This window comes from Dipodomys merriami, unplaced genomic scaffold (assembly GCF_024711535.1).
Source record: "Dipodomys merriami isolate MVZ:Mamm:240054 unplaced genomic scaffold, mDipMer1.0.p SCAF_126, whole genome shotgun sequence".
Taxonomy (NCBI): domain Eukaryota; kingdom Metazoa; phylum Chordata; class Mammalia; order Rodentia; family Heteromyidae; genus Dipodomys; species Dipodomys merriami.
The window spans coordinates 2,892,842-2,906,907 of NW_027202560.1; positions in this window are offsets into that span (position 1 = coordinate 2,892,842).

Here is a 14,066-nt window from a genome sequence, read left to right on the forward strand (position 1 = left end):
TGTATATGCTGTGGTGTAAGTCCTATTCTCAACGTGGTATTTGCACAGGAACTCTAGAAGAGCACCTATTTTCTCCCTTTCTCACAGTCTATATGATAGGGTTAGCTTTTGCTATTTTAAAGCTTTTGTGAAAGAAGGCCAAATGATTCTTCTGTTCTGAACTAGCTACTGCCTTAGGACATTTATTTTGTTGACATGAAATATGAAAGGGTGATCAACATACAAGAATGGAATATTTCTTTCTCAGCCCTCTAAAGGCTAGGCAGGGGGAAGTTCAAGGTAGCAACCTTGGGTTCAGTGAAGATGTTCTTGCTGAGACTTCTGGTGGGACAGAATTTTCTCTCTAAAACTGGACCTGGAGACAGAGCAGCTCTGCAGGACAAAGAGGCAGGCAGTGTGAGGTGTGCAGAGAGAGAAGTCACTGTCATGAACAGAATAACATGGAGACAGTGATGGTCTCTTGTAAGAAGAGAATGTCACAAACATGGATCCCTGATCAGGCTTGAGAAAGAGATTGTAGGGATGAGGCAAGTGTTGGTGCTGATGAGGGGTGACACTGTTCTAGGAGCAGCAGGGTTCTGAATTCCCATTTCAAAGACAACTCTCTCCTTTCCTTTTTGAAATATATCACTGATACTTTTCATGATCACTCAGCTGATGACTTCAGCAGCAGGGAAGAAGGAAACAGCATTGTGAGTTTAATTCATTTCCCTTTCACTTCATTTTTTTATTGTTAAAATACCATACAGAGGGGTTACAATTACATGGCCAAGGTAATGAGTACATTTCTTATCAAACATTGTTGCCTCCTCCTGTTTCCCCTTCCCTTCCCTTCCCATCCCCTCCCAAGTTTTAAAGTTGGACATAAGGACTTGTACATTTCATTGTTGCAATGGGTCCACCAGTATACCTACTTAAACGATTTGTTTTTCATTTCTTTCTACTGGGAATTTAAGTCAGGATATCCTACTTGCTAGGAAACTTCTCTCCTAATTGAGCCAGGAACCTAAACCTTGTGTTCCAGATCCTTAAGGAGTATCTCTTGCTTTTGTCTAGTGCAGACTTGCAATAAGATTTTTGCCACCAGAGTAGCTATGACCGTGGTTGGCATCCCCACTCTGGCTCAATTATATGCTGGGGCTCCCTGACTTTACACTCCAACTGTGATTATCCTCTCATTCTCATTAGCAGCTGAGATTACTTCTGTGAACCATCCTGCCTTGGCATTTTCATTTTCTGCTCATTACCTTTAATTCTGGTTAGCGCTTACATTCCCTTTTCCTTTTCCCCAGTTTTGATAATTCCCCTCTTGGAAGACCTGGTCTATGCAGACAGTTGTCACACCATCTTATGATAGAGAAGGTTGGGACAACTCCTGACAAATGGGTCCTTAGATGATTTTTCTTATTGTACAAATCACACACAATGTCTTTAAGCACATAGAGTTATTCAAGCCTTCACTGGGACACACAGACTTATATTTATTATGGTCCTTGTCATCCAATATTGCACAAACATCGTGTGTGATATTTCAACGTAATTATGTCTACAATAACTAAAATTTTTTCCTGCCCACCTATTATTTAGAATTGGTCTGTTTTCTGCTCCCAGAAGGCACTAATAAATAGAACAGCAAACTTACATTCTTGACAGGCAGGGGTGAGATGGGCAGAGTCTCATCTGATAGAGGGCAGCTTACTCAGAAATATTCAGGAGTATCTAGACATGGAAAGTGTTTCTGTATCTTTCAGGTGTCAGCATATTCTCACTTCTCTGGATTCCTTTGGAAAATTGACATCCTCGGTGATGAGGAACAGGAGAAAAATAGCGAGTTTAGTGGGCCATAGTATACAGAAAGTAAGGACTAAGATGGTTCGCATAATTTTCTTTGTGTATTTTTTGGTATATCAAAAAGCATAGCAGCTGCTGGGTGCTGGTGACTCATCTGTAATCCTAGCTACTCAGGAGGCTGACATATAAGGATTGTGCTGTGAAACCAGCTGGGTCAAGAAAATTCAGGAGACCCTTATCTACAATTAACTACCAAAAATAAAGAAAAGCCAGTGACTCAATCAACTAGTAGATCAGGGTCAAAAGATTCAGGATCAATGCCCAGGTGCAGAGTTTAAGATGCAGGACAGGCACATAATCTCACACTCCTACCATTTTACACACAGAAGGAATACTCAGTAACATCCAGACTGGCAGCTAGTGTGTTTGTGACCACACATAGAAATAGGAGAAATAACAATCTCCAGGCAGTCAAGAATGCCTGGAGAAGATCATTCTCTGCCTGCTGCTTTCCTGCCCTGCTGAGTGCCTGTATGTTCAGCCAGTGGAATTACAAAGAGACCCTGTGGGAGCTGCCAAGAGTGTGGTGTGGTTCAGCTCTCACTGGAAGAACTGCCTTGTCTTCCCACCTCATCAAAGTCAACAGTGGCATGACCAGAGATTCCCTAGATGTATGAGACTTTAGGAAGTAGTTCTGCCATTTTCATTTAGGGCACTCAGGGAACCACAGCATTGAGAGAAGCAGCCGAGACACCTTTACATGCAGACAGGAATGGGCGAATTCTTCCAGCCCACCCAGCCAACCTTTGCCTCCCTTTGAGCATTCAGCAGGTTCTGGTATTCAGTGAGGATATTACAGGATCCAAGACTGGCTTATAATTGCCCAACTTCTGGTTCCAGCAGCTTTGGAGCCCGCTGGGAACCTGGAGTCACCAGAGGACACCATTTGTATACCTGAGATTTGCAAGCATCATGTCTCTACCTGAGTGTGTGTGTGCATGTGTGTGTGCGTGTGCGTGTGTGTGTGTGTGCGTGTGTGGTTGTGTTTTGTCAATCGTGGGGCTTAACTATGGGCCTGGGCACGGTCCCTCAGCTCTTCAGCTCAAGGCTAGTGTTCTATCACTTGAGCCACAGCACCTTTCTGGTTTTCTGAGTGGTTTATTGGAGGAGATAAGAGTCTCATGGACTTTTCCTGCCCAGGCTGGCTTTGAACCGTGATCCTCAGATCTCAGCATCCTGAGTAGCTAGGATTACAGGTATTAGCCCAGCTTGTATGTTTTTTGTATAGAAATTTACACAAGATCACACCTAAAGGCAATGCAATGCTCCTGGAGAGATTAAAGGACGCTGAATCATAAGTTTTACACATTCTTCTAATTCATTTATGAAGTTTTTCTTCAGTGATACAAATATAACTGATTTTACTTCATTTAGAAAACATTCTGAAACACTTCGAATACTATGATTTTCTAAAGTGAGGAAGCAAGTCAAAGAACAAATTATTGATTTAAATTAAGAAGCAATAGGACAGTTTGGGGGTAGTTTTAAGAAGAATGTTCTACAATTTGAAGGACAGTGGAGGAGAACTCCAGGCAGCTGTCCATATTTAACACAGGGCTCTGTGTTGGCTCCTGGGAAGAAAGGGTTGAGGCCAAATCACAGAGTACCCTCTTCAATTTCATATCTGGAGGGTGAGAACACATGGGATCCTGCAGTGTGTGATTAGCCTGTCCTTCTTGGGTTTGTAGAAACCACACTTCTTTCTCTGGGGAGGAAGGTACCTTCCTCCTAAGTCTGTTCAGGTGACTGACATTCACTCCAGTAGTCCCTCTTCCCACAGAGAGTCCCATGAGCACAGGGCACAAGGCAGGACTTAGAGTTGGACCCAATCCCTGCCCAAGGTCAACTTTCAGGATCTGAGGAGCCTTTTTGTTCTGTCCCCAATGAGTTCTCCTCCCTCATATCTTCATCTCCCCAGTGATGCTGAACCTGTGTCTGTGTTGCAGGTTCCTGCTCTCTTCCCATTTCCAACAGGGAACTGGATTGTGGGGCCACAGTGTAAATGAAGATTCCAGAGGAACTGGAAGCACACATAAAGACCTCTAATTTGACCTTGTACATCTCTGCACATCCTGAAATTTTGTTAATTTTGTGCTTTCTTTAGCTAATTCACTTACGTTATGTATTGCACCAATATTGTATATTATATGAAGCAATAAGATATATTTTGTTTAGTATAGTATTGAACATAGCTACCTATGCCCTATTCCACATATAGATTAGAGTTGTATTCTAAAGATGAGCATTAGTTTAAATAATTTCCATTAAATATTATTAATTAGGTCCTTTGCAGTTAGTTGCTTGCATTTTTTTTCTGTTTTAACGGAAAATCCTGTTTAAAACCACATGAAGTGTAAAATTCACTCTAGTGCTTGTTCCCACTTTAACTCCTTTCCTATTTCATCATTTAATCTCAAGATAACTCAGAATCCTCTTTGTTCCTCCCATTTGTATGACCATGAGAACAGTATGACCTGAAGTCTTCCAGAATGACTTAGATGGTAAGGCTTTTTCCCAACATCTCCATCCTCTGCTCCTATCAAATGCATGTTTCCCATGCCTCTTTCTTACAATATTCAAAATACTACTCTACTTCCCTCAGGCAAAGAATATCTCATCCTTAAAAGCTGTAGATATTCTACTTTTGTGGTTACAGAAAGACTTGTTATTTTTCTTCAAGATTTTTCTACATTCAAATCCATTTTTGAGTCCAGAACATTCTCGTGTGTGCGTTGTCTCTGCCTCTCTGTCTCTCTCTGTCTCTCCCTCTCTCTCCATCTCTCTGTCTCTCATTTTCTTCCTCTGATTTTCCCTATCCATTTGATTGTTAGTGATCAAGTCTATGAACTCTACAGGCTTAGGAATGTATGCATCTAATCTCTTTCAGGCCATTTGTATTTTCTTACTTCTGTTGGTCTGTGTCTGTCTCTCTCTCTCTTCCTACTTCTGTTTCTGTCTCTGCCTTTATATGTGTCTTGTCTGTCTCACACACACTGTCCATTTGATTTTTAGGGATCAAATCCAGGTGCTTTGACATGCTTAGCATCTAATCTCTGTATTGAGCAACTTTGTTTTTCCTATTTCTAAAAACAAATTAGAAACATTAGATTTTGATGGAAACATTATTTGAATTTTTGTGGGGACTATAACATAGGGTGTTTCATTGAAGTGTGGGCCTTGGCTAGGGATCTTCCTTCCTCAATCTTCTAAGTGCTGGAGTTACAGTCTGGTAATTTGAGATGAAGTTTTAATATTTCTTTTGTGTCTTTGCTGAGATGTTTCTTTTTCAAGCTCCTCATTTGTTCATACATCTAGAGTTGTTTAGTTACTATCATTGCTGTGCATTTCTCTCAGATCTTTACCATATTTTTTATTTTCAAGGCTATCTACAGAAGGGTTACAGTTACATAAGTAAGGTAATAAGTACATTTCTTGTCAAACTTGTTGCCTCTTCCCTCACTTTTCTCCTACTTTTCCTTGCCCCACACCACATTTTACTACACCTTACTAAGTGTCTTTTCCTTCTATCTTTTCATTGTTGTTCTGGTAGTGAGACTGGATCTCTTCATCAGAGCCTACAACATACTCACTTGACATTTTCTCTCCTAACTTTACTGTTTGAATTACACTTCCAGTACAGTTTTGTTTGCCAGTTATTTGGAGAATTGGTTTCTCAAGCTTTTGTGTTTGGCCTAATATGAAAGTGTGATCCACAGAGCTTAGCCCTTGAAATGAGTAAGATAATGAGCATGAGCCTTGGGCTCTCAGTTCCAAATGCCTTTGAAAAATATTTATTTTCCTTTTCTTTTCTTTTCATTGTCAGAGTTCTTCACTGTATTTCATTTCTTTGCACTTCCTGGCTGAAATGATTTGTTAGTGACATGTATTATCTCCTGACTAGAGTCCCTTCATTCTCTGTTTCTTTCCTTCATATTTTTGGGAATCATCCATGCTTGGTAACTTTTTCTTATTTTTTTTCTCATTTTCAAGCTTGTACCTTGTCCTGGCCAGGTGCCACTGGCTCACACCTGTAATCTTAGCTACTCAGAAGGCTGAGATCTGAGGATCAAGGTCCAAAGCCAGATGGGGAGGAAAGTCTGGGAGACTCTTATCTCCAATAAACAACTCAGAAAACCGATGTGGGAGCCCTAACCTTGAGCTGAAGAGCTGAGGGACAACGCCCAGGCACAGAGTTCAAGGCCCACAACCGACAAAAAAATAGAATGTATCTTGCCCTGTAGATAATTATCAAGACTGACTATTTTCATGTCATCATGGATATCACTTTGTGTTTTCTATCACAGTACCTTTGTATAGAAAAGACAACAATATCTTCTAGTGCTCACTTTTGTATGAAATTTGTTTACAAGACTTTTTAGGTGTGTAAGATTCAGCAATGGTTTTGCATCCTAACAGAGCTTCTTTCTGATATATCTGTATAATACTCACAAAGATGTCATGATTGTTATCCTTCCCCCATTCTTTTTTTTTTTTTCTTTTTTTTTTTTTTTTTTTTTTTTTTTAATTGTATTTTATTTTATTTGAGAACATACTGTACAGAGGGGCTACAATTACATGGGCAGAATAATGCATACATTTCTTACCAAGCATTGCAGCCTCCTCCTTTGTTTACCCTTCGCTTCCCTTCCCTGCCTCCCCCCTCCCCCCACCCAATTTTACCCCCCTCCCCCCACCCAATTATACCCCCCTCCCCCCCCCCACACCGAAATTGTAAAGCTGGTTTTGACATGACATTTTGTACTTCTCATTGTTGCAACAGGTCCACCTGAATCCTTAAACGATTTGTTTGTCCCCATCTCCTCCACATGATATACTGACATCAAATATAGTGAAAGCGGGGGTTACACTGTGGGGGAGGGACATACAAAGCAACAAAGAAATAATCTTATAAATGCATTAGAAACACATGCATGAAAGAAACGAAAACATTAAAATACATATTTAAGGGTTCATTTTCCTAACATCACATTATCTGGCCTTTTCCGCTTGACTCATACCTATACTAGATATTGCAAATAAGGGAAACCATGGGACCTATGCTTCTTTGGGCCTGGCTTACTTCACTTAATATAATTTTTTCCAAACCTTTCCATTTCCTAACAAATGGGGAAATGTCATTCTTTCTGATGGAGGCATAGAATTCCATTGTGTATAGATACCACATTTTCTTGATCCATTCATCTACTGAGGGGCATCTGGGCTGGTTCCATATCTTAGCTATGGTAAATAATGCTGCAATAAACATAGTTGTGCTGGTAGCTTTAGTGTGGTCTTGTTTGTAAACATATGGGTAAATGCCCAAAAGTGGGATTGCTGGATCATAGGGGAGATCTATGTGAAGTCTTTTGAGGAACATCCATACTGCTTTCCAAAGTGGTTGAACAAGTTTACATTCCCACCAACAATGAAGTAAGGTTCCTTTCTGTCCACATCCCCTCCAGCATCTGTTGTTATTAGAGTTCTTGATTTTTGCTGTTCTAACTGGAGTGAGGTGATATCTCAATGTTGTTTTGATTTGCATTTCTTTTATGGCTAGGGATGTTGAACATTTCTTCATGTGTCTATTGGCCATCCTTCTTTCTTCTTCAGAGAAGCTTCTCTTTAAGTCTTTCGCCCACTTATTTATTGGGCAGTTGTTTCTTTGAGGATTTGTTGTTGGGTGGTTTAATTTTTTGAGTTCCAAGTATATTTTAGATATGAGACCTTTGTCCGTTGTATGGCTAGTAAAGATCTTCTCCCAATCGGTGGGCTTTCTATTGATCTTGCCAGCTATGTCATTTGCCCTGCAGAAGCTCTGCAATCTTATGCAATCCCATTTGTCCAACCTTTCTTTGATTTGTTGTGCTTCCGGGTCTCTATTCAGAAAATTTCGACCTGAGCCAAGGAGACCTAGGGTTTCTCCTATTCCATCCTGTAATGTTTTCAGAGTGTCTGCTTTGAGTTCAAGGTCTTTGATCCATTTGGAGTTGATTCTGGTGCAGGGTGATATATAAGGATCTAGCTTTAGTTTTCTACATGTAGTTAACCAATTTTGCCAGCACCATTTACTGAAGAGGCTGTCTTTCTTCCATTCTATTGTTTTAGCTTCCTTATCGAAGATTAGATGGCTATAGGTCTGTAGGTTCATTTCTGGGTTTTCAATTCTATTCCATTGGTCCTGAGGTCTGTTCTTATGCCAATACCAAGCTGTTTTGATTACTATGGCTTTATAGTAGAGTTTGAAATTTGGTATTGATATTCCTCCAGCAGTGTTCTTTCCGTTGAGGAGTGTTTTTGCTATTCGGGGTCTTTTATTGTTCCATATGAATTTTTGGATTGCCTCCTCTATTTCCTTGAAGAATGAGGGTGGAATATTGATAGGTATCGCGTTGAATTTGTAGATAGCCTTGGGAAGTATTGCCATTTTCACGATGTTAATCTTGCCAATCCAGGAGCATGGGAGGTTTTGCCATTTTTTAAGTTCTGTGTTGATTTCCTTTTTCAAGATTTTAAAGTTTTCATCATAGAGGTCCTTCACTTCTTTGGTTAAGTTAATTCCTAGGTATTTTATTTTTTGTGGGGCTATTACAAATGGAGTTGCTTTCCTAATTTCAGCCACACTTTTCTCATTGTTGGCATATAGAAAAGCCATTGATTTTTGGGGGTTAATTTTATAACCTGCTACTTTGCCAAAGTTTTGAATCAGCTTGAGTAATTTGGGAGTGGAGTCTATGGGATTCTTTAAATACAAGATCATGTCATCTGCAAAGAGGGAAAGTTTTATTTCTTCTTTCCCTATTTGGATCCCCTTTGTGTCTGCATCTTGCCTTATTGCTGTAGCTAGGCTTTCTAATACTAGATTGAAGAGAAGTGGAGAGAGTGGGCATCCTTGTCTTGTTCCTGAGTTAAGAGGAAATGGCTTTAGTTTTTCACCATTGAGTATAATGCTGGCTGTAGGTTTGTCATATACAGCCTTTATTATATTGAGGAATGTTCCATGGATTCCTAATTTTTCCAGAACCTTCATCATAAAGGGGTGTTGGATCTTGTCAAATGCTTTTTCTGCATCTATTGAGATAACCATGTGGTTCTTATTCTTGCTCCTGTTGATGTGATGAATAATATTAATTGATTTGCGTATATTGAACCAGCTTTGCATCCCTGAAATGAATCCTGTTTGAACTTCCCCCATTCTTTACCATCAGCTTTTTCTTTCATCACTTCTCACTAATCCTTCTCCCTTGTAGCCTGTTCCTGGTTGTTGCTCCAATGTGTGAGGCCTGTCATAGAAGGACCTAGCTGCTACCATATTATCTAGACCTGTCATCTTTCCCCTAAAATAGTTATTATTAAAAAAAAAACCTTGAGAAACTTTAGATATTTTCTTTATCTAGAAAAGATTTTCTTTCTGAATGATTTGACTTTATTTTCCAGTAAATCAGTCTTACTACACTTACAGAAATTGTTCTTCTTTTCTTATTTCAGATCTACTTCTCAGTTCATTTATTGATGCTTTCAACTTTCAGAATAATCAGGTTTGTCTCTTGCTGATTCCTAGTTCATGTTGTTACTATTGCTTCTGAGTCATGCAGATCACCAGACTTTTCCATGACAGTCACATGCACCCAGACTACAACTCCATTGACAAGGGGTATGTAAGTTGTCAGGCATGAAACTTTATCTCAGCCCTTTATTCTGAAGAAGTTATCTTTTTTATACATGTTATTTGTAGAAATATATTTATAAATAAATACTGATGTTCAAACCTCTTTGATTTTTCATATTGATATTTTGCAAGAGTAGATAAATAATTAAAACTGTGTGTAACATAGTATACACAGATATTACTCATTCCTCAAAGGAATTTGAGAGAACTTTATTAATGGATATAGTTAATTGAAGAGGAAAAGAGTTAGCAAAAAATATGACCGGATCAACTAACTATGACAACAGCTGAACTCTAGGAAACAAAAAGGAAGGTAGTGGTAGCAGTTTGGAAGATGGGCAGCTATAGGTCAAAGGAAGCAAAGTTTCAGTGATGCTCAATGAGTAAGTCCTGAAAATCTAATTGACACTAAGATTCCTACCTGAGGTATTAATGGCTGGTTGTAATTAACATTTCAGTGTATAAGCACCTGTGCCCTGGTCCACGTGGGATGAGGGAGGCTGCAGCCTGGGGACTCCCCTGTTTTGAGGTAACTTCTCCCTCCCCCACCCCCACACACTCTAATAGAGAGTGAGGAGAAGCATGTGCATGGGCCAGATGGAGTGGTCACCCTACAAGGAAGGCAAGGACTCAGATTCCCACCAAGTCCTTTTGCCTTTCTGCTTATCCGGGTAGCCAGGGTTGCCCCACTTTGCTGTATCTGTTAGTGATCATGGGACTTGAGCCGGGACCATGGGGTCATGACTGACACTGAGATCACTGAAGAGACAGAACCTGGAGCCCCTTCAGCATCACCGCAGACCTCCACTTTACTTCTCTGCATGGGCCAGTTGCGGTGCCATACCTGGGTGGCCCACACATGGAAGGAAGTGCTCTCTGTGCCCCCAGTGGGAGCAGTAGTGCAGGTGAGGGGACACACATGAATGCCCACATCAGCATCAGAGGAACCTGGAGACGTACTGCACCTGCTACAGCCAGGCTGTTCCCAGGGCCTCTTTGGCTTTGCTGTGAGGACCTCTGTCTTCCTCCTGGTCCACGTGGGCCCAATTGTGGGTGCCATTACAGATGCCACCATTTCGAAGTAATGTGCTCACCTTCTGAACCCATTGGGGTGAGGGGATACAAGAATGCACCTCAGTGCTAGATGGGTCTGGTCATGCAGTAGAGTCCACCAAGAAGGAAGGCAGGACTCGGGGGTCTTTCCTTCCTCCCATTCTGGCTTCAGCCCTTGTAGCTGGGGTTACTGGATTGACTCATGTCTGGAGTCTTCTTGGCTGCCACTGTCCTACAATGGGTGCTACACCTGCTGCAGCGGTGATGCAGTACTCAGAGATCAAGAGTTATTTTCAGATGGTTTTTCAATAAGTCAAGATACAACTCTATCCCTAGGTTTGACTTCTATTTTAACCTGCAAGTTGTCCATATTAAATGAATGCCAATGGACTAGATCTAGTATATAATACGTAATCTGAAAAAATGCATTTGTATGCATTGAGAGATTAGTGGGTTTACTTCATTCTTCAAATTGTAGTTTTTCTCCTCATGTTAATATTGAATCTTCAGCTGTTTCCTATTCCCTCGGGTGTGTTAAACTTAGCCTAGCATGGTTCTTTTCTTTCCTTTGATTTCGTGTGTGTGCATGTGTGTGTTGATGTTGGAGGTTAAACTCAGGGCCTTGGCACTGTCCTTTACCTTTTTCTCTCAAAGCTAATGCTCTACCACAGCTCCATTTCCAACTTTTTTGGTGGTTAATTGGAGATGGATCTCATGGACTTTCTTGCCCGGGCTGGACTCAAACATCAATCCTCAGATCTAACTTCCAGAGTGTATGTTTTGTTCTTAAGATCAAAACACGGCCAGGCATCAGTAGCTCATGCTTGTATTCCTAGCTACTCAAGAGGCTGAGATCTGAGGATTACGGTTCAAAGCCAGCCCAGGCAGGAAAGTCCATGAGAGTTTCATCTCCAATAAAGGACCAGAAAACTGACAATGGCTTTGTGGCTCAAGTGGTAGAGTACTCACCTTGAACTGAAGAGGTGAGTGACATCTCCCAGGTCCAGAATTCAAGACCCATGGCCAACAGACAAAAACCAGAAAGATCAAAACACTGAAGAGGTATCTCAGAAGCCCCAGTTTATGATGTTGTTAGTGCTCACACTGTCACTAAAGATGTTTCTTTCTTTTAATAAAGGTTTCCACCAGTACTAGTATTCTACCCAGTGGGAGTATGCATAACTTTAGATACCTGACAATTTGTACATTACATTCTTGGCCTACACCAAGAAGCAAATAGGTGGCAGACACCATTGGCACAAGCTGTGAGTTACATATTCTTCCTCAGGAACTTAATGCTAAAAACAAGGGACATAGGCCAGCTTGAGCTAAAGAGGGAAATCTTGTCTCAAAAAAAAAAAAAAAAACTGAAAACAGGAATCTGAGAGAAAAGGGAAGGGGATTTATCTAGGCCTACATTTTCACCTGCACAGCCTTCATCTTGTGATTTACCTTTACATTCTATTCAGTAATCTACTTTCCAATGAGGTTTTTTTTTGGGGGGGGGTCTGGTCGTGGGGTCTGAACTCTCGACCTTGGGCTCTGTCCCTCAGCTCTTCCGCTCAAGGCTAGCACTCTACCACTTGAGCTACAGCGCCACTTCTGGCTTTTTTTTCCTGCTTATGTGGTGCTGAGGAATCAAACCCAGGGCCTCATGCATGTGAGGCAAGCACTCTACCACTGACCCAACTTCCCAGCCCCTTTCCAATGAGTTTTTAGATCTTGTTTCTTTCTTTTGTTTCCCAGAGTTAGAAATCTTACTGTTATGGTTGAGGATTTAGCTAAATGTAAGAGTAGTTGGCTGGCAAGTGCCAGACCCTAAGTTAAGATCCTCAGCAAAGAATTAAAAAAGACCTCTGCTTTTTATATGAAGAACAAAACATACACCAATAAATCCATCTTTTGGAGCTCATTTAAGAAAACTATGATGAAAAAGCATAACATAAGCTAGGCACTGATGGCTCATACCTGCAATCCTAACTAATCAAGAAGCTGAGACTTGAGGATCTTGGTTTGAAGCCAGCTAACACAAAGAAAGCCTATGAGTGTCTTATCTCCAGTTAACCAGTAAAAATCCAGAACTGGAACTGTGATTCAAGTGGTTCAGTGCAAGCCTTGAGCTACAAAGCTAAGACACAGCACCCAGGCCCTAATGCAAAACAAGACAACAAAAACAAAAAGGAAAACTCATAAATTACAAACCATGGAAATATCAGCACTATAAAGGACAGAATCCCAATGATATTTCTTTCTTGATTCATAAAAATGTGTAGGAGATACATACATCAGTTAGGATAAAGTTATCTAAACTCCCTCTGACACATTCTGCAGCTTTGCAGTTTGGAGGAACTGCTCCTGATACCAGGGCTTTTGGGGAGAAGGATTCTGGCCAGCAGAGATACTGTGAGGTAGGGAACTTCTAGAAGCTTCCACAGGTCAGCTTCCAGCCACACAGCCTGTTTGGCCAGAGATAAACCCTCTGGAGACTGGGACTCAGATCCTGTCTCTCTTCTTCTCCACTTTGCAGAATGTGACCCTTGGGCTGGAAAAATCTGTTAAACTCTGAGTGATTTGAAAGCCATGGCTTGGCCTGGCCAGAGCATCAAGTTGTTCTGTTTTGATGTCTCCACATCCTCCTGTATGTTGTCCTTTAGTTTCTTTGCTCTCGGTTAGACAACCAATGAAGCCACAGCTCCAGTTCTGGGTTTTTACTTATTGGTTAATAAGACTTTCCTGCCAAGCTGGCTTTGAACTAAAAGTCTCAAATCTCAAGCTCCTGAGTAGCTAGGATTACTGCTGTGAGACACTAGCACCCGGCCAGATCCTTTCTTCATAAACTAAAATCTACATGTTTTTCTGAGTTCAAATGGAAACTACTTTTTGTCTTCCATGGCAGGAGGCATAGCAGAGTAGCATGAGCAGCAAAAACATGTCTTTCCTTGCAAGCATGAAGCCCTGAGTTAAATCACTTGGATTGTACAATTTTTTACAATTTAAAAATAAATATTTTCAAAATCTTTTTCCCATGTTGCAAGAAATTTTCAGCAGCTTGTTGCTGACAGTTTTGGATTCAATGTTCTCCACTTAAGATTTTCCTTCATAATTACAGAAGGGAGACATTTTCTCGGTAGCACAAGTAGCAGCAGAGAAGACATTGGAAGAAAAGGCCTGGCCAGGTGGGTGAAGCTGTGGAGTCCTGAAGGGAGGTGGCTCCCATCGATCCTTGCCAGTCACCTACAGCTGTGGGAAACAGGCATCTAGCTACCAAGGTGCCGTGAAATGGGAACATGACAGCCAAGACTGTGGAAACAGCCTAGGTCTGGCTGCTACTGTCCAATGAAATGAGAGCAAGGAACATTCATGCATAAATCTAGGACAGTTTTGCAGTCTGATCTTGTAGGTTTGTGTATGAATGCCCAGGATTGAAAAGTGTTAAGACCAGGAGTGAGATGATTTGTTTAGAAAAAGGACTCCTTCGATGTTCTACAAAAAATGT